Source organism: Pan paniscus, chromosome 15, assembly GCF_029289425.2.
Source record: "Pan paniscus chromosome 15, NHGRI_mPanPan1-v2.0_pri, whole genome shotgun sequence".
NCBI lineage: Eukaryota > Metazoa > Chordata > Mammalia > Primates > Hominidae > Pan > Pan paniscus.
Window position 1 is genome coordinate 45151528 of NC_073264.2, and position 26075 is coordinate 45177602.

General features: G+C 34.1%; 1 long non-coding RNA gene across 1 annotated transcript in view; it reads right to left on the reverse strand.

Annotated features, from left to right (window-relative positions):
- Positions 1 to 429: 429 nt before the first annotated feature.
- The window catches only part of LOC134729017 (uncharacterized), a 405488-nt gene continuing 379842 nt past the window's right edge, over positions 430 to 26075 (reverse strand). Inside the window, exons 3-4 of the long non-coding RNA XR_010109850.1 lie at positions 5883 to 6099; positions 430 to 680 (exon numbers count right to left, since the gene is read on the reverse strand). This is a non-coding gene — a long non-coding RNA (uncharacterized LOC134729017). The remainder of the gene's footprint in view (positions 681 to 5882; positions 6100 to 26075) is intronic.

The following is a 26075-nucleotide window of genomic DNA, read 5'->3' on the forward strand; positions in this document are numbered from 1 at the left end:
TTTAACAGTGCAATAGTCTGTGCTCTCTTTCTGCATGCCAGATTCTTTAAAAGACTTAATCTTCTGAGTATCAAGGCCCATACGAATTATTGGGTTTTCATATTAGGTTTTGTCCACAAAATTAAATCCACCTGTATTAGATGTCACCCTTAAAAGTCCTCATATTTTTTGAGTTGATCAAAGAATCATATTAACGAATATTTCCCACTGTTCTAAGTTCTACTGCCTGATGATTGACCACAGTGGGAGTTACGTACAATGGCTATCAATTCAAGAGCAATTAATGAGCAGTGAAGCTTATAGAGAAAGCAACATGATCAATAATACCTTTAAAATATTCTAAATTTTAGGGGAGAAAAAGAATCACTGATGAACAGAGAATGCTTATCCACTTATAAACATTCTCATCACAATAATATGAACGTTTCGTGATGCTGGCACAGGAAAAAGTTCTGATTTTATTTTGGAAAGGTTATGTTTATAATCATGTACAATATTTTAGATGATATTTGTTTTATAAGACAAGAGAACACAGTAGTCGACCTGTAATGACCAAAAGTACTTTACATAGTCAAAGTTTTCTTCCTTTGGGCCTATTCAGAAGAGTTCCAAGTTCAAGGAGTATTCAATGGCAGAACTTCCATCTTGTCTCATCAACTGAATTTCTATTACAGCTTAACCTGGAAACAAAAAAGGAGAAATGGGAGCTGAAGGTGTAAGTATAGATTGAATTCAATCAAGTTAAAACATTTTAAAAGTGTAAGTATGATGTTTTCCATAAAAATGACTGTAATTTTTGTATATTAATTTAAAGATAATTATCTAGACATATAAATCAGCAATGTCTAAGGCATAAATATTTCAAAATAAAAGATTATTCCAGTGTAGACATATTTCATTACATACTAAGATTCTGTTTATTGATGATAATTTTCAGTAAATCATTAGTATGTTTAAATAAAATCGACTATAATAAAATAAATTCTCTTGACTGTATTTTTATTTCCTGTAATATTGAATAAAATAATCTTAAATTCAGGAAAAATATTATTTGAGAGTATTAGAGACTTTTGTATTATGCAATCTAAACCACAAGTGGGGCACAAGTACTGCTTGACTGATATGGCAAACTGTTACAATAATATAAAAGTCCAAATGATGAGAAAATCTTTTAAGATTTATCATTCTTCACATCATGAACATGTTCAAGTGTATCCACATTTGGGTCTCTTTTTCAGAGAACCAATTTGGAATTAGGTCAAGTATCTGAAGAATGCTTCTATAGATTATATTAAAATTACCTTAGAAGGAGAATGGTCACAAAAGTCTCCTTTGAGTTATGCAAAGATAAGAAAATATTCATAACCACTGTATTATTTAATAATTACAGAGGATATTATAGCTTCTACAGTGTTTTCATGCTGGTTAAAATACAGGTGAAAAATTACAAATTAAGATAACATAAACAGGATATTATTTTCTCCCTCTTAAATTATTTGCAAACTGTAGTCACAGAGTGTGGTAGGCAGGATTATAAAATGGCCCCGATATTTTTAGCTCCTGATATCCACACCTGTCTGTAATCCCTCCCTCCTGAGTATGGGCAGGACTAACAACTTGTTTTTAACCAATAGAATAGAAAAGAGGAAATGAATTTTGAAGATGTAATTAAGGTCTCTAATCAGTCAAATTTATGTTAAACAAAAAGGAAATTAACTAGCTGGGCCTGAACTAATGAGGTGAGCCTATTAGAGTAGAGATGAAAGAGATACTCCTGCTGTGCATATGTTCATTGCAGCACCATTTACAACAGCAAAGACATGGAATCCATCTAAATGCCCATTAACAGTAGACTGGATAAAGAAAATGTGGACGTACACACTATAAGATACTACACAGCCATAAAAATGAATGAGACCATATTCTTGGCAGCAACATGGATAGAGCTGGAGGCCATGTTCCTAAGTGAACTAGTGCAGGAACAGAAATCCCAATACCACATGTTCTCACTTATAAGTGGGTACTAAACCTTGAGTACACATGGACACAAGGATAGGAACAACAGACACTGGGACCTATGGGAAGGTGGAGGGTGCAAGGAGGATGAGGCTCAAAAAGTTACCTATTGAGTATTATGCTTATTACCTGGATGATGAAATAATCTGCACATCAAATCCCTGTGGTATGCTATTTATGAATACAACAAACCTGCACATGTACCCATGAAAGTAAGTGTTAAAAAATTAAAATTTTAAAAAGCCACACAAAGAAAACATGACTGGCAAAAGATCAGACTCTATAGGATTAAAAAATAAAATAACATATAGTAAGTCAATGCAAAGATATCCACATAAGCAAAAACACACACTCTTTCTCTTTTCTCTCTCTCCCACCCACATGCACATATTTAATGTGCCATGAAAGTCCTCTATGACCACAAATGTTTCTCACATTTGTGATCCTCTTCAGGTTATATGACACATAGGAATTTCAAAGGAAATTCAATTGAGCTCCCAAAGCAATGCTGATATAAAATGCTAACCTACTACAAAGACACACCAGAAAATTAAAGAGTTTTTTGCTTTCAAATGAAAAATACTTTAACATATATTTATATACAGCACATAATATGTATATACCTATATACACATTATGATATGTATATACCTATATACACATTATGATATGTATTTTAGATTTATATATATAGTTATGATAAGATGCTCAGTTTTGTTTACCTTCATAAGTGGAAAAGAGTAACATTAAGAGCAATTTCAAAACATTTTCCCCATAGCTATTGAAGATTGTGTTTTCCAGATATCATATTTTATGTGAATTACTGAAATTTAGAAGGTTTGCATGCTGCTACAAAAACAAACAAAAATAAGCACCTCTAAAGAAACCTTGGATCTATTAAATGAAAACTCTTGCTGTTTTTAATTTTTTCAAATTCATAACAGCAACAATCAAAGGTCAAGAAATAAAAATCTTCTGTGTACAGGCAATGTCTACTTCTGACCACACTTAAAACCTTCCCCAAATTGCTTTAAAAATAGCAGTCTTTGTAGGGACATGGATGAAATTGGAAACCATCATTCTCAGTAAACTATCGCAAGAACAAAAAACCAAACATCGCATATTCTCACTCATAGGTGGGAATTGAACAATGAGATCACATGGACACAGGAAGGGGAATATCATACTCTGGGGACTGTGGTGGGGAGGGGGGAGGGGGGAGGGATAGCATTGGGAGATATACCTAATGCTAGATGACGAGTTAGTGGGTGCAGCGCACCAGCATGGCACATGTATACATATGTAACTAACCTGCACAATGTGCACATGTACCCTAAAACTTAAAGTATAATTAAAAAAAAAAATAGCAGTATTTAATAATTTAAAGATAATCCTTCAATTCAAATTGTTTTATTCTGAGGCAAAAAAATAATTTGTAGAAATGCATTGCAGGTTTCAATCAAATATACTACTTCTAGTGATTTACAAGTGACGGTTAAATATATGTAAATAAAAAAGGGCTAAAATATTTCTACTTTAAATAGCAGGGAGGAAAGCATTCATTCATGTAAGAAATATTTACTGTGTCTGTATGCACTGAAGGGTTACAAACTATGGTGTAATACCTCTGTCCTAATATTTCCCAGTTTGGGAGAGAATAGATACACAAACCAATTATCATAGGCAAGTGTGGAAATCTAAATTAAAATGAATAATAGAGTCATTAGTTTGGACAATTGCAGAATAGTTATAATAAATAATTAATACATATATATATCCACCCCATACACAAATACTCCTATAAATTTATTTTATTTACATATATATACATTTTTGTGTGTGAGTATATATATATATACACACATATACATACATGTAGGAACTCTATATAAAAGGTATAATATATAAGATAAGTATATAAAATAAATCTTGAATAATTGGGGGGTTTGTACCCCATTCTGAATTGGGAAAACAATATAATAAAGTGTGAATTGTCCTTCAGTGAATCTATTTCAAGTAAATTAAAAACAGAATTTTAATGGAAACTGTTTTACATCTTGACAAATATTTCTAAGGGTAGTAATAACTTTAAAAACCCATAAAACTCAAGAATAACCAAAGTTTTTTTATTAAGAAAGTAATAGAAGGTGAAATATTAATTTAAAAAATGAAAACATTTAAAAATACAATAGTTTTGGTGATTGTTTAATAGTAAAAGAGAAAACTAAATAGAAATTCAAGGAGCAAAATTTGTACTACATACAGATTGAGTATGTGCTCAGAGAAACATTTTTTATCAAGGTGCAAAAATAAATTATTCAAAAATACTCTTGGTACTATAAGTCTTCCAAATTAAAAAAAACTTAAATAACCTACTCATGACATATATCATTAATCAAAAAGAGTACAATTAAAAATTAAGAGATAAAATCATGTAATAAATAGGAGAAAATACAAGCAGTTCATCATACTCGTTAAGCATATGGAATATGGAGTTGGACTGCTTGTATTGAAATTGTGGCTCTGCAATTTACATACTACTGTGACTTTGGTGAAATAATTTACTATTTCCATTTCTAGATTTAGTCATCTGTAAAACATGAACAAAAATAGGGGCTTCATACAGATATTTTGTGAGGTATAGGGGAGTCAACATATTATAAAGAACAGTGTCTGACACATAAGAAGCTTCATATAAATCAAACAGAGGTGGTAAACAAATTCTAAGTATTAAATCAGCGGAAAGAAACAAGCGTGAGTAACAAATTTATTTTTTAAAACATGAAGCAGTACTTCAAAAGAAACTATAGATAGAACTCAAAGAGGAATAACAAACAGAAAAATGACTATAACATAAATGTAAAGAATAGCATCCTTGATGTAAATTTGTAAATAGAAAAGAATGAAGCCACAGGGAAAATTAGGCAAAAACAGGTACTTCACCAAATAGTAATATAAATGACTCATCAATTTACAAAGTGTGCTTAAACTAGCCACTTAGAAAATGACAACCACATAAATAACTGTTAGATAAAAATGAAACTTAAAATAGCAACAATAAGAGATTTTTAAAAGTCAAGGCATTTTTACCTCACCCAAGGTACTAATAAGAATGTTGGCACAATCTCTCTGCATGGCAATTTGACACTTTAAGTAAAGATCTTTAAGTATATTCAAGTTTTTTGACCCAGAAGTTACGTATCTAATATTCTCCATATCACAAATATAAGGACGTATACAAAGATTCACGCAAAAAGACATTTATCAAAGTATTTTATATACAATGGTAAAAATGTTAAAGCAATTTGAACGTCAAAAAATAGAAAAATACTCAGTTATGGCATGATATATTCAAACTAAAATTATGTTACAAAAAATATTTTGGGATTTGAGAAAATATCTACAATATCGTATTTTGAGGAAAAATGTTATAATACTACTTAAGTAGTACTACCCTAATATTGTATAAAATAGAAAAGCAGAAAGAGAATATATTCAAATATTGTCAATAGTAGTATCAGTATCATTAGCTTTTACTAATTTAACTTTTTCACTTGTATTTTCTGTTTTTCTATGTTTATTTTGAATGTGTTTAATAATTATACAAATTAAAACACAATTTATGTTTTTAATATGATCTCACTCTCTACTGAGGCAAAAAAAAAATAAGAATCCCTAAGTGGGCATTTTCAAATTTAATTTTTTCATAGTGATTTCTTTCAAAAAATTAAGGCACTTTCAGTTTGAGTTTTTCTTTGTATGATAATTTGGATTCAGTAACAGACATAAGACATAATTTTAATGTTAAGTTTGAAACTTATCACTTTTACAATTGACTATTGAAATTGGACTTACAATGTATTCACCACCAGTATTACTTATCTTTCACGCAGGCAGCTGGCTCAGTGTCCCTTGTGGTAAAGGCAAGGCTTCAGCACATCTTACATATGCCTCCATGGCAGGATTCACAGCAGCTCTGTTGCACACATTCAACCCTCCACCTCCAAACCAATGGGAGGCAGTGGTTCTTCCCATTGTGCTGTAAGGCATGAGATCTGGCTTCCTTAATACTTCTTGAAAGGTCTGGGAATACAATTGACATAACAAATCTTTTCAAGTAGCAGTTTTTACAAGATGAACATTTCTCAAGAAGTTATATAAATTAAAATATTTCAATCACTTTTGAAAGTATTTTTGCACACCTTTCCAGCCAATTTCAAGGCATGTATTAAAAGTCTGTTGAATGTAGTATCTAATTTTCACATGAATTCTTCTAAATACTTACTATAACATGATCAACAAATAAAACTAAGTTCCTACTCTCTCTTAGCCTATAATTCAGGTTCACAGAGGGAGAAAGGCAATTAGAAAAGTAGTAAAAATGCATGTAGCATAATTCTCATTATAAGAGGAACCAACCCAAATGCCCATCAATGATAGACTGGATAAAGAAATGTGACACATATACACCATGGAATACTATGCAGCCATAAAAAAGGATGAGTTCATGTCCTTTGCAGGAACATGGATGAAGCTGGAAACCATCATTCTCAGCCAACTAACACAGGAACAGAAAACCAAACACCACATGTTCTCACTCATAAGTGGGAGTCGAACAATGGAACACATGGGCACAGGGAAGGGAACACCATACACTGGGGCCTGTTGGGGGTTGCGGGATGGGGGAGGGACAACATTAGAAGAAATACATAATGTAGATAATGGGTTGATGGGTGCAGCAAACCACCATGGCACATGTATACCTATGTGACAAGCCTGCACATTCTGCACATGTACCCCAGTACTTAAAGTATAATTTAAAAAAAAGTTTTAAAAAAGAAAAGCACATCACAATGAAACCTGGTCATGCAAAGTTAGGTAAGACTTGCTGGAAAAAGTGACAAATATACTGAATGCTAAAGGGAAATTAAGATTTTCAGCTGCCTTGGGTTCTGCTTCACACATTTTATTTGGGTCCCATCTTTTCACTAAATGCACATTTTCAAAGTTAACAGTTATCTTCACATTGCCAAATTCAATGGTCAATCTTCATTATCAAATCACATGGTCCTCTTAGTAGGATTTCTCAAAATCGCCATTTCTTCTTGTTGAAACCCATTCTTGTTGACAGAAGTGTTCTACTCATCAGTTGACAGAAGCAAAGTGACAGAAACGTTCCATTTATTCATTGTTTTACCCAACAAGTATTTATACCCATGATTTACCATGTATTTTTCTAAGCACTGGAGATGCATCAGCAAACAAAAGAAGAAGAAAAGAATCCTTTGTCTTATACCATTTGCATTCTATTGGGTGGACATAGAAATTAAAAATAAGTAAGTAAAATGCATCAGTTTTTACTAACATTAAAACAGCTAGGTTTTAAATGTTATGAAGAAAAATAAACCAGGACAGGTATACTGTTAAATGCCAACATGAAAGTGAGGAGCCAATTTTAAATAGATTAGTTAGAACACATCTTACTGGGAAAGTAATATTTGAACAAGCATTTGAGGAAGGTGAGGGACAAAACCATTAAGATCTCTGTGGGAGAGACATTCTAGGCAGAAGAAATCACAAATGTCAAGTTCCAAAGTTAGGAGTATTCCTAACAAACCTCCAGCACAAGCAAAAAATCTAGTAGAGAGAAACAGAGAGGATAAGGAAGAGAATACTAGGAAATAAGGCAAGGGAAGAAACAAGGGGATAAGCCATCTGGGGCAAGTGAAAACAAAAATTTCAATCTGTGAGAGTAAGATCACCAAAAGTTTGAATATAGAAAGAGAAAAAGAGAGGAACAAGGATTGTGACTGAATTAATTCCTTTGTCACTCCCTCCAGAAAGATGGGAGACTGATGGACTGGGGAGATGGAAGGAAAACTGAGAAAGTCCATGTTTCTATTAGCCAATCAAGAATGTAATTCGACAAGAAGAAATGGCAACTTTGAGAAATCATACTAAAAGACACATGTGATTTGATGTGAGGATTGACTGTTGAATTTAGCAACATGAAGGTCACTGGTAACTGAAAATACTGCATTTAATGAAAAGGTGGGAACCAACTAAAATGTGTGAAAAAGAACTAGAGATGGCTTTGTGGAGAGGTTTGATATAAGGGGGAACAGGTAACTGGGAAGTAGCTGAAGAGGTAAATGTGTTCAAGTTTGATGGCTAATAACAAAGATTTAGTAAAGAGTAAAAAATGGTGATTAATTAGATCGTGACGATATTTGCTAAAGGAAAGTCCTAAAATAAAGGAAAAGTGATGAGCCCTAATAAACAAGTAGTGTTTTTGACTCAGTATTGAAAAAAATGAATGAGTTATGACCAGGAGATCTAAGTTTATCTTGGTGGCTAACATGCACAAAAGTTATCTGTACAATAAGGGTAGTAGTGATGGTCCAGAGCAGATAGTAACAGCAAGGAAATAAATGTTGGAAGGTATAAGAGTATATGCAAATCCCTGACTTCCCATTACTGAGAACAGGAAAGGCAGATTCATATGTTCTCTTTAAAGATGTTAACAGTAAGTCCTATTAAATATTTAATGTGTGTACATTCCCAGTGTTCTTCTTTTGTTGTTGAAAGACAAAGACAAATTAGTGATTTCTTTTAAAACACATATCTTAACTGACATGACACTAGCACTTTGTCAGCTGAAGATTTTGGTCCAAAACGTGTTCCTAACTAGTGTGTGTGTGTGTGTGTGTGTGTGTGTGTCTGTGTGTATGTGTGTGTGTGTATGTAGGAGAGAGAGAGAGAGACAGAGAAAGAGTGAGAGAGAGAGAGGGAGACATATACCTCCTCTGAGGCCTTTAATCTATCATAAAAGAGTTGGTCAGACAGTTGTCTTTTAAGGTTAAGGTTGAACGAACAATGGCAATGACAAAAAAAGAAAATCTTAGCTTTTAACCTTTTAGTCCTCTGGAGTCTTATCTCAGGTCAAGGTAAGGTCCTTTTTTTTTTTTTTTTTTTTTTTTTTTGACAGTGTTTTGTTCTGGAGTGCAGTGGCACAATCTCAGCTCACTGCAGCCTCCGCCTCCCAGGTTCAAGTGATTCTCCTGCCTCAGCCTCCCAAGTAGCTAGTATTACAGACATGTGCCACCATGTCCAGCTAATTTTGTATCTTTAGTAGAGATGGAGTTTCACTATGTTGATCAGGGTGGTCTCCAAATCCTGGCCTCAAATGATCCACCCACCTCAGCCTCTCAAAGTGCTGGGATTGCAGGCATGAGCCACCGCACCCAGCCAGATCAAAGTAAGTTCTATTAAAAGCTTCAAAAATCACTCTTTGTTGGCATAGCTCATTTTCAATAATCTGAATATAGATTCTTATCTTTTACCCTAAAGTATCTTTTTTATATTTTGTTAGCCAGTAAATTACCAGATTGGATTCTCCTCCCCAAAATATTTTAATTAAAAAAAACATAACTTAAAAATACTTGTAAGTCCATGAAAGAATATTATTGCTTCTAAAACAGTAAAGGATTGCTTCTGCATCAAGGAAAAGTGCTGTAACAGAGATACAAGGGTATGGTTCACCCTCTTGCCTGAAACAAACAAACAAAAGTGAATGAAATAGATGAATGAGTGGTTTTTAAGATATTGGACATCAGGCACCAAGGAACAGGAGCCCCTAAAAAAAACAGAAACAAACAAGTGGCCCTATGATTGTCACAGCTTACTACCTTGCAAGAGTTTCCAGGGTATGGAATAGAAAGGGAGTACCCGTGTGAAACCAGCGGACCTCTTGAGTTGACAGTCCAGGAAGACCAAGGTGAAGAACCACAGAGAGAACTTACTAGAAAGAAAACTTCAAAGGTCTGCCGTGGGTCCCCCTTAGGTATTCAACAAAATACTGGTCAACAAAGCACTGAATAAACTATGCAAGATCAGGTAAAGAACCATCCAAAAAGGAGTAGAGGAAATGAGAGTTGATGTTACCACAGGGCCAGCCAAACTGAAAAAACATCGTAATTCATAGGTCTTTGAATAAAATGTCTTGATTCATTATTAGCACAAAATCAGCTTTAGCCTATAGGCTGCTCTTTTCCTAACAGATTTTAAAACCCAAGATCTGGGTGATCAAACTGTTGCCAAGTAATTTAGCTGCATCTTAGAAAAACATTTAAATATATTTGTAGGAATATAAAAATGTTCAACCACAAAAAGATAAAATACAAAATGTATGGCATTGAATCAAAATTAACCAGTTAGCAAAGAAGTAGAGAAAAATAAACCAAAATAAGGAGAAAGATTCAATTAATCAAAATAAACCAGAACTGACACAGCTGTTAGAATTATCAGGAAAAGACCTTGTAATAGCTATTAAAATATACTCCATATGTTCAAAAACTAGTAGAAATATTGAACAAATTAAGTAGAGACAAGAAAGTTAGAAAAGAGACTCAAATAGAACCTGTAAAGATGACAACTACAGCTACTAAAATGAAAAATATACTGAATGGGATTAACCACAGATTAGACATCACAGAAAAAAAATGTAATAAACATGAAGACGGAAAAAAATCTAAAATTAATATGTATAAAAATTTTTAATTATAGAGAATATTAAACTGTTGGAAAATTTCAAGATGTGTAAAATACACATGAAAAGAGAAAGGAAACAAAAAGGCATATGAAAAATTGCTCAGCATCATTGGTCATTAGAGAAATGCACATCAAAACTACAATGAAATATCATAGCACCCCAGTTAAAATGACTTTTATCCAAAGGTCAGACAATAACAATTTCTGGTGAGGATGTGGAGAAAAGGGACCCCTTGTACACTGCTGGTAGGAACCTAGTACAACCACTATGGAGAACAGTTTGGAAGCTACTGAAAAAAACTAAAAATAGAGTTACCATACAATCCAGCAATCCCATTGCTGGTTATATTCCCAAAAGAAAGGAAATCAGTACATCAAAGAGATATCTGCACTCCCATGGTTTTTGCAGCACTGTTCACAATAGCCAAGATTTGGAAGCAACCTGAGTGCCCATCAACAAATGAATGGATAAGGAAAATGTGATATATATACACAACAGAGTACTATTCAGCCATAAAAAAAGAATGAGAGCCTGTTGTTGCAACAACATGGATAAAACAGAAAGTCATTATGTTAAGCGAAATAAGCTAGGCACAGGAAGACTAACATTGCATGTTCTCACTCATTTGTGGGATCTAAGAATCAAAACAATTGAACTCATGGAGGTAAAGAATAGAAGGTTGGTTGCCAGAGGCTGGGAAGGGTAGTGGGAGAGAGGTGGGAATGGGTAATGGATACAAAGAAAATAGTCATAAAGAATGAATAATACCTAGCATTTGGTAGCACAATGAGGGGATTATAGTCAATAATGATTTAATTGAATATTTTATAATAACCAGAATATAATAATTGGATTATTTGTAACACAAAGGATAAATGCTTCAGAAGATGGATGCCAAATTTTCCCTGTGATTACCATGCATTATATACCTGTACCAAAATATTTTATGTACCCCATAAATATGTACACCTACTATGTGCTCACAAAAATTAAAAATTTTAAAAATTAAAAATCTGATTTATAAAATAAATAAAAATTGTGAAAAGGCCAGGCATGGTGTCTCATGCCTGTAATCCCAGCACTTTGGGAGGCCCAGGAAGACGGATCGCTGGAAGTCAGGAGTTCGAGACCAGCCTTGCCCACATGGCAAAACACCATCTCTACTAAAAATACAAAAATTAGCCCAGTGTGGTGGTTTGTGCCTGTAGTCCCAGCTACTCAGCAGGCTGAGGCAGGAGAGTACCTTGAACTCAGGAGGCAGAGGTTGCAGTGAGGAGATATCAGGCCACCACACTCCAGCCTGAGCAACAGAGTGAGACTCCTTCTCAAAAATTAAATTAAATTAAATTAAATTTAAAAATAAGGGAATTAATTGTACCTTTATATACAAAGGATGCAAGTACTTGTATAAACTTCTCCTTGCCTGGTGGTATAAGGTAAACCTCTGAGTGATTTTACACACCAGTTGGAGGATGGGTGGTGTTGGATGAGAGCCACAGATAGGTTCTTTATATCATTCTTTAGGATGTACCATGCATTTTGATGTACATTTCATTTGACCCTATCAAATACAAATAAGGCCTGTGTATATTCTTCCTTTATTGCTGACGAAGAAATGACTTGGAAATCCTAAATGACTATGTAAGACAGCTACTGAACAGAATTAAGATTTTAAGTCCTCAGATTGACATGGAGGTGGTAGTTTATCCCAAACTCTGTTCTTAAAAAACTTTAAACACTCCATAATGCATCTGATATTTTACCCATAAAGTAGACCTATATCTTGCAACTTACTTACATCTTGATTATTTCCATTCAAAGTTTATTTTACACAACTTAGAGACAACATTTACTTCTCAATTTTTTTTTCCTTTAAATAAATGGAGTCTTCTTATGTTGCACAGGCTGGCCTCTAACTCCTGGCTCAAGCAAGTTTTGTGCCTCAGCCTCTGGAGTAGCTGGGATTACAAGCATGTGCTCTCTCTCCTGGCTCCATCTTCTGTCTATAGATTTATTTCAATGGCTAAGGATTAAAACAGAGGTAATGAAATCGCCTAAATGTACCAAATAAACAGGTTAATAAATCTTAAAGAGTTTTTTCTGGTAAGTGTGAATTGAAGCCAAAAATACCGTAGATAGGAGAAGCTGGCAACAGGGCAGGAAAGTACCACACATTAAGCATGAATGATGATAAGAAGTGGTAAATCAGAAAAGTTGAAAAAATAGACTTTTTGAGCACAGAATTTACATTTTATGTTTATTTGCGTGACAGTTGAATTTTTATTGCAATTTGCCTCTTTAATTTTTGTGGCATTCAATACATCGATAATAGAAAACACAAAAAAAAAAGAGAAGAAAGAGGATAAAGATAGAAGAAATAACTATGAAATCAGACTCTAGTAGTATATGATTATTTTACTTTAAAATAAAATTTGACCATTTTAGGTCACTTGAATTTTGGCACAAATTTTTTTAATTTGCTTGTCTGGAAATTCTGCTAGGAAATTCTGCAAGGATTGTGGTTGAGATTGCATTGAATCTATTGATCTAATTTGGGGGGAATTAATATTCTTCTCTCTATTCTATTTGCTAATCAATGAAGGAGTGTAATTTTATCCTGATTTAGGTCTTTTAAACAACATTTTGTGGTTTTCAAAGTGTTCAAGTCATACACATCGTTTGTCATATTTTGACCTATGTATTTCAGATTTTTTAAGTTGTCATAAAGGGTAGTGATTGTTTAATTTAGATTTCCAATTATTTGTTGCTTGTATACATAAATATTATTGATTTTTGCATATTGATCATATAGTCTCCAACCTTCCTATATATACTTGCTATTTCTTGTAGCATTTTTGTAGATTTTGTTAAATTGTCAACGTACATTATTATGTTATCATAGGATAAAGACGGTTTTTGCTCCTTTTCAATCTAGATGCCTGTTATGTATTTTTCTTGACTTTTTGTACAACTAAAATAACCATACCATGCTAAATAGAGGAAGTCAGAATGGACATCCTTGCCTTTTTCCTGAAGTCAGGGGAAAAGCATTGTCTCTCATCATTAAATTCCATGTTAGCTGTGCATTTGCATAGGTGCCTAGTATGGGTTGTGTCCCCCACAAAAGATGCTGAAGTCTTATCCTAACTGTGAATGTGACCTTATTTGAAAATAGGGCCTTTGCCACTTTTCAAATGAAGACATACATGTGGCCAAAAATCATGTGAAAGAAAAGCTCATTATCACTGATCATTAGATAAATGCAAATCAAAACCACAAAGAGATATCATCTCATACTAGCTAGGATGACTATTACTAAAATGTCAAAAAACAACAGATGCTGGTGAGGTTATAAAGAAAAAGGAGCACTTTTACATTATTGGTTGGGAGTATAAATTAGTTGAACCATTGTGGAAGACAGTGTGGTGATTATTCAAAGGCCTAGAGGTAGAAATACCATTCAACAGAGCAATCCCATTACTGCATTTACACACAAAGGAATATAAATTGTTCACAAGCAAGCATATGTTCATTGCAGCACACTATTCACAAGAGCAAAGATATAGAATCAAGTTAAATGTCCATCAATGATAGACTGGATAAAGAAAATGTGGGACATATACACCATGGAATATTATGCAACCATAAAGAAAGAATGAGATCATGTCCTTTGCAGGTACATAGATGGAGCTGGAGGTCATTATTCTTAGCAAACTAATGCAGAAACAGAAAACCAAATACCACATGTTCTCGCTTTTAAGTGGGAGCTAAATGATGAGACATCGACACAGAGAGGGTAACGACACACACAGGGGCGTATTGGAGGGTGGAGGGACGGAGGAAGGAGAAGATCAGGAAAAATAACTAATGGGTACTAATGGCTTAATATCTGGGTGATGAAATAATCTGTACGACAAACCCCCATGACACAAGTTTATCTATCTTACAAACTTGCACATGTATCCCTGAACTTAAAAGTTAAAAAAAAAGAAAAGAAAATAGCATCTTTGCAGATGGTCAAGTAGAGATGAGGTTATTAGAGTGGGCCCTAATCCAATATGACTGTGTCCTTATAGGAAGGGGAAATTTAGACACAATGATAGACATGCATAGAGGAAAAACAATCTGAAGACACAGGGAAAACAACATCTATAAGCAAAGGAATGCCTGAGACTATGAGAAGCTAGGAGAGAAGCATAGAACAGATTCTCCCTCACAGCCTTAAGAAGGATCTAACCCTGCTGATAACTTGATTTTTGGAATTGTAGTCTCCAGAACCATCAGACAGTAAGCTATTGTTGTTTTAAGTCACTTAGTTTATGGTACTTGTTATGGCAGATCCAGGAAATTAATGGCATTCATCATCTTGAGGAAGTTCTTTTGTATCTCCAATTTGCTGAGAGGTTTATTAAGAATGGATGTTGAAATATGTTGGCGAGGTTGTGGAGAAAAGGGAACATATCCAAAGGAAAATAAGTCATTCTACCAAAAACACACATGCACTCATGTTTATCACAGCACTATTCACAATAGCAAAGACCTGGAATCAACCTAGATGCCCATCAACAGTGGATTGGAAATATGGTATGGGCTGGGTGCAATGGCTCACACCTGTAATCCCACCACTTTGGGAGGCTAAGATGGGTGGATCTCTTGAGCCCAGGAGCTCAAGACGAGACTGGACAAAATGGTGAAGTCTTGTCCCTACTAAAAATACACAAAATTGGCTTGGGCAGTGGCTCCCACCTATAGTTCCAGCTACCTGGGAGGCTGAGGTGGAAGAATCACCTGAGCCTTGGAAATCAAGGCTGCAGTGAGCCTAGCTTGCACCACTGCCCTGCAGCCTGGGCAACAGGAGTGAAACCCTGTCTCAAAAAAAAGAGGAGAAGAAGAAAAGAAGAAAGAAGAAAGAAGAAAGAAGAAGGAGAAGGAGAAGGAGAAGAAGAAGAAGAAGAAGAAGAAGAAGAAGAAGAAGAAGAAGAAGAAGAAGAAGAAGAAGAAGAAGAAGAAGAAAAGAAGAAGAAGAAGAAGAAGAAGAAGAAGAAGAAGAAGAAGAAGAAGAAGAAGAAGAAGAAGAAGAAGAAGAAGAAGAAATCCCTGTACACCATGGAATACTAGTCAGCCATAAAAAATGAATGAAATCTGGCCTTTGCAGCAAGATGAATGCAGCTGGAGGCCGTTATCCTAAGTGAATGAATACAGGGGTGGAAAACTAAATACTGCATGTTCTCATGCACATGTAACAAACCTGTACATACACCCCCAAACCTAAAATGAAAGTAAAACAAAACTTAAAAGAAAAAAATAATAGATTTTGGATTTTGACAAATACCTATTCTCCATCTATTAAATTGAGAATATGGTTTTCTTGGTATTTTGTAAATCCGTTTAATTGCATTGACTGATTTTTAAATGTTAACACAACATTGCAATCCTGAGATCAATGCTACTTGGTCGCGATGTATTTTCCTATTTATATGTTAAATTGAGTTTTCAAAAATTGTGTTGTTAGGTATTTGGCATGTTCTATATTTCTCAATTAGCTCAGTAATGTTGTCAGAACTGCCTGAGAAAATTTGTTCTATCAGATACTCTTTGTTTCTTTTTTTAATATTTGAACTTTTATTTTGGATATGCGGATACATATGCAGATTTGTTACATGATAATATTGCTTGATGCTGAGGTTCAGAGTATGAATCCCATCACCCTGGTAATGAGCATAGTACCTCATAGGGAGTTTTTTAAATCCACCACTCCAACCCTCTAGTAGTCTACAGTGTTTATTGTTCCCATATTTATGTCCATGTGTGTACAATGCTTAGCTCCCACTCATTAGTGAGAATATCTGGTATTTGGTTTTCTGTTTCTTCATTAATTTGCTTAGGATTAAGGCCTCCAGCCCCATCCATGTTGCTGAAAAAGACATTATTTCATTCTTTTATATGGCTGCATAGTATTCTATAGTGTATATATACCACATTTTCTTTATCCACTCTACCATTGATGGGCACCTGTGTTGATTCCATGCCTTTGCTATTGCAAACAGTGCAGTGTTGAACATGCAAATAAGGATATGTGTCTTTTTGGTAGAATGATTTATTTGGGGGCTTGGTATATACTCAGTAATGGGATTTCCAGGACACATGATAACTCTGTTTTAAGTTTTTTGAGAAATCTCCAAACTGCTTTCTACAGTAGCTAAACTAATTACATTCTCATAAACAGTGTATAAGCATTCCCTTTTCTCCCCAGTCTTGCCCAGCATCTGTTGTTCTTTGACTTTTTAATAATAACCATTGTGATTGGTGTGAGATGGTATCTCACGGTTGTTTTGATTTGCATATCTCCAATGATTAGAGATGCTGAGCATTTTTTTCATGTTTGTTGGCCAATTGCATGTCTTCTTTTGAGAAGTGTCTTTTCCTGTCCTTTGTCCATTTTATAATGGGGTTATTTCTTTTTTGCTTGTTGATGTAAGTTCCCTATAGATTCTGGATATTAGTCCTTTGCCAGATGCATAGTTTGTGAATATTTTTCACATTCTGTAGGTTGTCGGTTTGCTCTGTTGGTAGTTTATTTTGCTCTGCAGAAGTTTTTTGTTGTTGTTTAATTAGATCCCACTTATCTATTTTCATTTTTGCTGCAATTACTCTTGGAGACCTAGTCAAATATCCTTGCCAAGGCCGATGTTGAGAAGAGTGGTTCCTAGGTTATCTTGCAGGAATTTTATAGTTTGAGGTCTTACATTGAAATGTTTAATAGATTTTCAATTAATTGTTTATATAGTGAAAGGTAGGGGTTCATTTTCAATTTTCTGCCTATGGCTAGCTAGTTATCCCAGCACCATTTATTGACTAGGGAGTTATTTCCTCATTGTTCGTTTTTGTCAGCCTTGTCAAAGATCAGATTGTCATAGATGTGTGGCTTCGTTTCTGATTTTTCCATTCCATTCCATTGGTCTATGCATGGGTTTTTATATCAGTACCAAGCTGTTTTGGTTACTGTGTTTTTATAGTATGGTTTGAAGTTGGGTAGTGGGATGCCTCCGGGTTTGTTCTTTTTGCTTAGTATTGTTTTATCTATTTTGGGGCTCTTTTTTGCTTACATATGAATTTTGGAATAGCTTTTTATTTCTAATTCTGTGAAGAATGACATTGGTAGTTTGATAGGAATAACATTGAATCTGTAAATGCTTTGGGAAGTATGACCATTTTTTTTATATTAATTATTCCAATCCATGAGCCTGGAATGATTTTCCATTTATTTGTGTCATCTATGATTTCTTTCATTAGTGTTTTATAGTTCTCTTTATAGAGATCTTTAACCTCATTGGTTATCTGTATTCACGGGTATTTCATTTTATTTGTGGCTATTGTAAGTGGAATTGTGTTTCGATTTCACTCAGCCTTGATATTGTTGGCGTGAAGAAATGCTACTGATTTTTATACAGTTGAAATGTTATTAATGTCTATATACAAGTCAGATATCGCACATTTACAGAATGGATTGTAAGGTTTGTAGATCTGACAGTGCCATCACGGTCCATTCACATGCTCTGATCCTCAATAGAATCATTTAACAAATTCTGATGAAATAACTATGTATTTTACTCTGGCAAAGAATTTTAGTCTCCTTCTGTTTTAAAATGTGTTGCTATAATAAATTAACTACATCTATGCAGTCTCATCTACAGATTATTTGAGCTTCCCCAAAGGCTCACAGGCTAGCTCTAATGTCTCTAAGAAAGGCAACCTCAAAACACTGTAGAAAAAGATAACCAGGTACTATTAATGATTGATATTTCAAATAATAGTCCAAGCTTGAAACCTGAGAGCTGACTTAGTCATCTGTCAGACTCTGTCGTGGTCTATTGAGGCTGCCAGGACTCTTTTTAATCCAAAGCATGACTTCATGAAAAGAGAGGCATATCCAAAACCTACCCTTAAAAGAATGAATTACATAGAACTGAATGGACTAGGGAGTAAAAAGTGGTTGTGGTCATTTGTTTCAGTATATTGTTATTACTTTTTAATAGTCTGTTTCTTAACAGGCATAAGAAAAAGCCTCTTTTCTTACTTTAATCTATTTCCAATCCTCAATTTAATAGATGATGCTTTTGCCAACTGAAATTAAATATGTTTAGAATCTGATTCTCATTGATCCATCTGAATTTAGAAACAAATAATTTGCTGAGGACTGTTTATTAAGATTTTACCCCAAAATTTTTCTGTGTAGACTTTTTGAAGTTGAGGTAAAATTCACATAACATAAAATTAACCATTTTAAGTGTACAATTTAATAGAATTATACATTCACATTATTTCTGCAACCACTACTTCTATTCAGTTCCAAAATATTTTATCATTCCCAAAGAAAACTTGTTATACTTTAAGTAGTCATTCACTCTTTCGTCTCCCCCCGCCCAGCCTCTGGCAACCGCAAATCTACTTTCTGTCTCCATGCATTTACCTATTCTAGAGAGTTCAAATAAATGGAATAATGCAATATATGACTTATTGTGTGTAGCTTCTTTCACTAAGCATAATAATTTTGAGATTAGTCTATGTTGTAGCATATATTAGTACTTCATTTTTATTATTGAAAATATTCAACTGTATGGCTGTACAATATTTTGTTTATTCATCTATCCATTGATGGAAATTTGAGGTCTTTCCATCTTTTGGTTATTGTGAATAGTGCTGCTATAAGACATTTAATTTTGTATAAACATAACTAGTGTTTGCATGACAAAATTTTATATAAAGTAAAAAAGAAGGACAATGTGCATATAACCCTTTTAATAGAAATTAATAACATTATTTTTCCCTTACAGAAAGTTCTAAATAAAATAAAATTACATTGCCAAATAATTGCATAAATAAGGCCATGAGAGACTATTATCTGTAGTTGTGCTAAAAGGACACTTTATCTGAAGAGGTATTTAAGTCTATCCCAAGTGCTGGGACTGAATATAAAAATGTATGTTACATAGGGGATTTACAGGAGAGAGAAAAAGAATATAGTTTGTGAATGCAATTCTGAACTTGATTGAATGCATGATTGAATAAAGAAATGAATGGAGAAGATATAGTTAGTCTTGATTTGGTGACCTTTAGCTTTACATGCATGAAGTATATCTGCTATGTTGTATCTGGTAACAGAATATAAAACTGCAAAATAAAAAATAAAAATAAAAGCACTTCAACAAAATTTGCATCAAATAAAAAAAGTATATCCTCACTTCTACTATCCAGCATTTCATTTAGATTAATTTCCAAATAGCTTCACTTCTGATGCCATTTTATTTTTTATAGTGCTTGAAACATCATAGGTGCTAAAGTATTTTTTGCATGACTATTTCATTAAGACTTAGGCTTACATCACTGTTGTATTTAGTGTCCTGTAGTATTTTTTAAATGTTAAAATATATGCTTATGTTTATGAAGACAGTTTAAAAGCTAGCTATAACACTTTAATTTGTGACTGTTCATTTAATCATAACCTGAATGTCGAATGATAACATGTCAATTACTTAGAATAAGATACACAGTGCAAAGACATATTTACTCATAAGAGTCATCATACGATGAAATACTTGTTGCTGTGTACTCTGCAAAACTAAGTTAAAGCAGAAGTTTAAAATGATAAATACAGCTAAAATATAGCACAATTTTATTTTGTTCTTATTATGTCTGTATGCATAACCTATGCAAACTAAAATGCGTAGGATATATATGAAAATATTAGTTGCTATCTTGGGGAATTGAATTTGGAGTATTTTTCATTTTGCTTTGCTTATATGATTATATTTTTCTCTAAAAATTCACAAGTATCATCTGCACTTTAAATAAAATATATTTTTATCCTGAGTTATTTTTCCAGACTGCTTTAGTGAAGGACAGACTGGATTGATCATGTATGTAAATAATCAGAGACAATATTCATTGACTTTGTTTTTTACAGACTGTACACGGTGCAGGAAGTTTCCAGTTACTTTTAGTATATATTGCTCAATCTGTCTTCCAACAATACCCACGAAAGAGGGTTCCACTTTAAATGAAATGTACATGATTTATTTTGGAAAAATTTCAAATAGCTATTACTTTTTATTAGGTTTCTTTTCCCCCTTCACCAAGTATTCATTTGATAGGTTTCATTGTACCATATTGCTATATTTTGTCAGAAAGGGAACAAAAGGATTTATCCTTTTAAAAGTTTTTTTTGCCCTTTTTAGGTGTTCTTTTGAGAGCAGACTAACAAAGGGAGATTTTTTTCTCCAATGAAGTTCTACAGTAGGAAAAAAACAAGTGAAACAAAAGACTAGGGGAAAAAACAGAAAACCTATTATCCTGAAAAACATATTTCTGGTTGAAATATTATTGTTTTAATGTCCCTCACATATAAAGAAGTTAGTTGAAGACTCAAAGTCAACTTTTTCTCATAAATTCTTCAGTGAAAGAAAATGGCAAAGTCTCAGTTTGCAGATATTTAGTCAATAATGTACTCTCCCAGTTCTAACAAAAATCATTCAGGTCCAAATTTCAACTGTGTCACTAGCAGGCTGTGCTACTTGGGAAAGTTTAAAAATCCCTCTGTACTTCACCCTCCTCATTTGTAAAATATAGAGATCATAAAAGTATCATGTTAGAGGATCACTGTGGGAATTAAGTCAGATAATAGTGATCCATTATTAATACTCAATACATAGTAGCTATCAACACATTATCAATATTATATAACAAAGAATATTACTCTCAATGTTATCGCTGTTCTTATAGGTAGATTAAGGGTTTTTAATTCACTATAATTATTTGACATAAAACTGAGATGGCCTAGATGGTTCTATTATACAAAGACAGTATCTGTATCAAATTACTTATTGACATGGGTTAGGTTTTCTTTTCCTCCACGACCCCAGACTGCACAGCTTTTATCTACAATCATAGTTAGAAGAGTCATAAAAAAGTTTACTGGGAGAGATGCACTAGAAATAGGGACAAATAAATCTTCAGTATTGGAAATGAGACTTCAAATATTATTCAGCATTTACATAAATAATGTACACTTAGCAACAGGCATTAAAAGATATTTGACACCTTGTTTGACCATTACTAGTTTATAAGTAACAATTCAAATCTTTATAGATATTGCTTCAGGAGACAAGCTCAATTCAAAAATATTCACTCATTACTATTAAATGTTGTTTTGTAGAGAGACAAGGTCTTGCTCTGCCACCCAGGCTGGAGTGCAGGTGTTATGATCATAGTCCACTGTAACCTATAACTCCTGGATTCAAGTGATCCTCCCATCACAGCCTTCCAAGTAGCTGGGACTACAGGCACACACCACCAAGCCAAACTAATTTTTTAATTTTTACTTTTTGTAGAGACAGTGTGTAGACTATTAGATATTCTTAAGCAACTTACTGACAGCCACAAAATTCAGTGCATCCTCTCACTCCTTTGAGACATATATACATCCATCAAATTGTTACACACACACAGACATACAAACACATGAAGGTTTTACATATATAGATTGTTCATTTAGGATAAAAAAGAAAAAAAATCATTGAATAGAAGCAGATTTTAAAAATCCCTGGCTTCTAAATTTATAATCTACTTTTCAAAGGGTTATGTTAACTTATTGTCCTAACAACAACTTTGGAGTACAAAATCTTTGTGAAAACTTATATATTCTCATTTGGGAGAAATTTGTTATTTAAAAATTTAAATAGGGCCTGGTGTGGTGGCTCATGCCTATAATCCCAGCACTTTGGGAGGCCAAGGTGGGCAAATCACCTGAGGTTTGGAGTTTGAGACCAGCCTGGTCAACATGGCCAAACCCCATCTCTACTAAAAAATACAAAAATTAGCCAGGCATCATGACAGGCACCTATAGTCCCAACTACTCGGAAGGCTGAGGCAGGGAGAATTGCTTGAACCTGGGAGGCCGAGGTTGCAGTGAGCTGAGATTGCACCACTGCACTCCAGCCTGGGCAACAGAATGAGACTCCATCTCAATCAATCAATCAATCAATAAAATGACATTGCAGTCAATATATAATTGTAATTTGAAGTAATATTGATCATTTTTCTATGGGCATTCAAGTGCCTTTTCTTCTGTTGTTTATCTCGTTTTTATGTCCTGGAGTCAGGGATTTTCTTAGGGATAGTTCTATTCAGCATAAACTGGAATTCTTTGATGCTGACTTTCCTTCCTGAATCTTTTCATGGAAGGTAAACAAAGGATACATGTCTCATAATTTTCTGTTCAATAATAGACTTTGATACTCTAAGCTGTTTGTTTTTTTATTTAAAGCAAAAATGTATGTCAAATGTGCATAAACTATAATTCAAGTTAAGTGAGATTTCAATAATCTTATGACTTAACTTATAAATGATTGATATTTTGGTAATCAGACACTAACATTTGAAGCTCCCTGCATACAACTGAAATATTTTCTTTCCTTCTACAGGGGCACATTATACTCTGATTTTAGTGTTTATCATTTATATGCATTCTTTTAGATGTTTCTGTAAACAATTTACAATTCATTTTTCATTTGTAATGTTTATGCATTTATATAAACTATCATCCTGTATATATTTTTCTGAAACTTACTTTTTTCACTTAATGTATAGGAGGTGTATCCATATTGCTGCAGTTCTCAGAGTTCTATCATTTTTATTAATGTTTACATTTTCCTTGATTGTATGCAACATTATTTATCCTTTCTCACCTTAATATTTAAGCTGTGTTAGCCAGGTGCGGTGGCTCACACCTGTAATCCCAGGACTTTGGGAGGACAAGGAGGGTGAATCACTTCAGGTTGGGAGTTTGAGACCAGCGTGGACAACATGGTGAAACCCTGTCTCTATTAAAAATACAAAAATTATCTGGGCGTGGTGGCACGCACTTGTAATCCAAGCTACTCAGGAGGCTGAGGCAGGAGAATTGCTTGAACCTGGGAGGCGAAGGCTGCAGTGAGGCGAGATCATGCCAATGCATTCCAGCACGGGCGAACAAGGGAGACACCATCTCAAAAATAAATAAATAATAAAAATAAGCTGTGTATTTGTCTTCCTTTTTTTCTGCTATTACAGATAATGATTCTGTGGATATTGCTATATACAGTCTCTGAAACATGACTGAATCTTTCTTTAAATATTATATATATATATATATATATATATATATATATATATATATACCTATAGAGACAGAATGAGTGCTTCATTGGGCATGCTTTCTTTAACTTCAAAATACCCTCTAAACATCTTTTTACAAGTTTTATTCCCACCAGCTGTATAGGATAGCTTTATTATTCTGCATTTTCTTCAACATGTAGTATTTTCAGACTTTTAAAATATTGTTTCTACTACCATATGTGAAATGGTATGTTGAATAAGGTTTATTTGTCAATTCTTTGATTACTCATAAATTTGAGTGTCTTTTCTCAGCCATATTGGCTATTTAGGTTTCCACTTTATTATTTATCCAGGAGCATATTTAACATCTTTTTAAATTTTCACCGAAGCACTAAGTTACAGAGAAAGGAAACATCAAAAGGAGGTGCCAGTGACAATGATGGCCTTAAACATTCCCATCAACTTGACTAAATTTTAGAGATGTTTCTTCCCGACTGCCCTTTTCATAGAGTATTGACAACTTCTTATTGTAAATTAGTTCTCTACCTCTTTGAAATACTATACAAGTCTTTCTCCCAGCCTGTTGCTAGTTTTAGAACCCAAGAATGTCTTTCTCAAGGACATGGAAGCCATCCCTTTGAAATGTAATCATCAAGAATATGAGTGTCCAGGCCAATGTCGTGAAGCTTTTCCTCTATGTTTTCTTCTAGCAGTTTTATAGTTTTAAGTCTTAAATTTAATCCATTTGAGTTGATTTTTGTATATGGTATGAGATAAAGGTCTACTTTCAGAGCTTTAAGGTTTAACTGACCCATTGGATTTTGGACTTGCATGAGGCCTGTAGCCCCTTTGTTTTGGTCAATTTCTCCCATTTGTAATGAGTGTCTTTACCCAATGCCTGCACCCCTATTGTATCCAGGAAGTAACCAACTTGCTTTTGATTTTGCAGGTTTATAGGTGGAAGGGACTTGCCTTTCTCTGATGAGACTTTGCATTGTGGACTTTTGAGTTAATGCTGAAATGAGTTAGGACTTCGGGGGTCTGTTGGGAAGGAATGATTGGTTTTGAAATGTGAGGACATGAGATTTGGGAGAAGCCAGGCTGAAACGGTATGGTTTGGCTCTATCCCTGCCCAAATCTCATCTTGAATTATAGGAATTCCCATGTGTCAAGGGTAGGGTCAGGTGGTGATAATTGAATAATGGGGGTGGTTTCCTTCATACTGGTCTTGTGGCAGTAAATAAGTCTCACAAGATCTGATTATTTGACAAATGGGAGTTCTCTGCAGAGGCTGTCTTGCCTGCCACCATGCAAGACATGGCTTTGCTTCTCATTCACCTTCTGCTATGAATGTGAGGTCTCCCCAGCCATATGGAACTGTGAGTCAATTAAACCTCTTTCCTTTATAAATTACCTAATCTTGGGTATGTCTTTATTAGCAGAATGAGAACAGACTAATATATCAAGTAAAAAGGTTAATAAGAAGAAAGAGAGAGAGAGAAGAGAGATAAGAAGACAGAAAGAGAGAAAGAAAGAAAAAGAAAGAAAAGAAAGAAGAAGAAAGAAAGAAGAAAGAAAAAAGAAAGAAAGAGAAAGAAAAAGAAAAGGGAAGGGGAGGGAAGGGGAAGGGAATTGGGAAAGGGAAGAGAGAAATAAAAGAAAAGAGAGAAAGAAAGAAAGCAAAAGAAGAAAGAAAAAGAAAGAACGAAAGAAAGAAAAGAAAGAAGAAAGAAAGAAGGAAAGAGGAAAGAAAGAAAGAGAGAGAGAAAGAAAGAAAGAAAAAGAAAAGAAAGAAAGGAAAGAGGAAAGAAAGAAGAAAGAGAAGGGAGGGAGGGAGGGAGGAAGGAAGGAAGGAAGGATGGAAGGAAGGAAAGGGCAAGCCCCTGTTTCCCAGTCTCTGTGGGAGGGTGGGAGGCTAACTTTCATAAGCACAATAAACAAACGTAGATAACCTAATCATACTGAGCAACCTCTTGTCTCCCCATATTCTCAAGTACTTTCCCACTAGTTCACTCCAGCACTTAGAAATTCTCCTGCCTTTTGTTTCAGCAGATTTGAGTTCAATCTCTCCACTCTAGTAGTCTTGATCTATATTGTAATAGTCTTGCCTATTTAACTCCATTTAGTGCAGTTTTTCTTTGACACAGATTAAGATACACATTTTCCAAAAGAAATCTGAGAAAGCATATTATAGCTGAAAAATCCCTCATCTACAAGAATAAATGGATGCTATGGGTTGTATAAAATTAATTATAAAATGATTTGAAGATAGCTGCACCATGACTCTTGTTAAGCCTCACTTATAATGTCTGAAACTAGACCAGACTGGAGAGAGTGGCAACAGGCATTGTGGAGA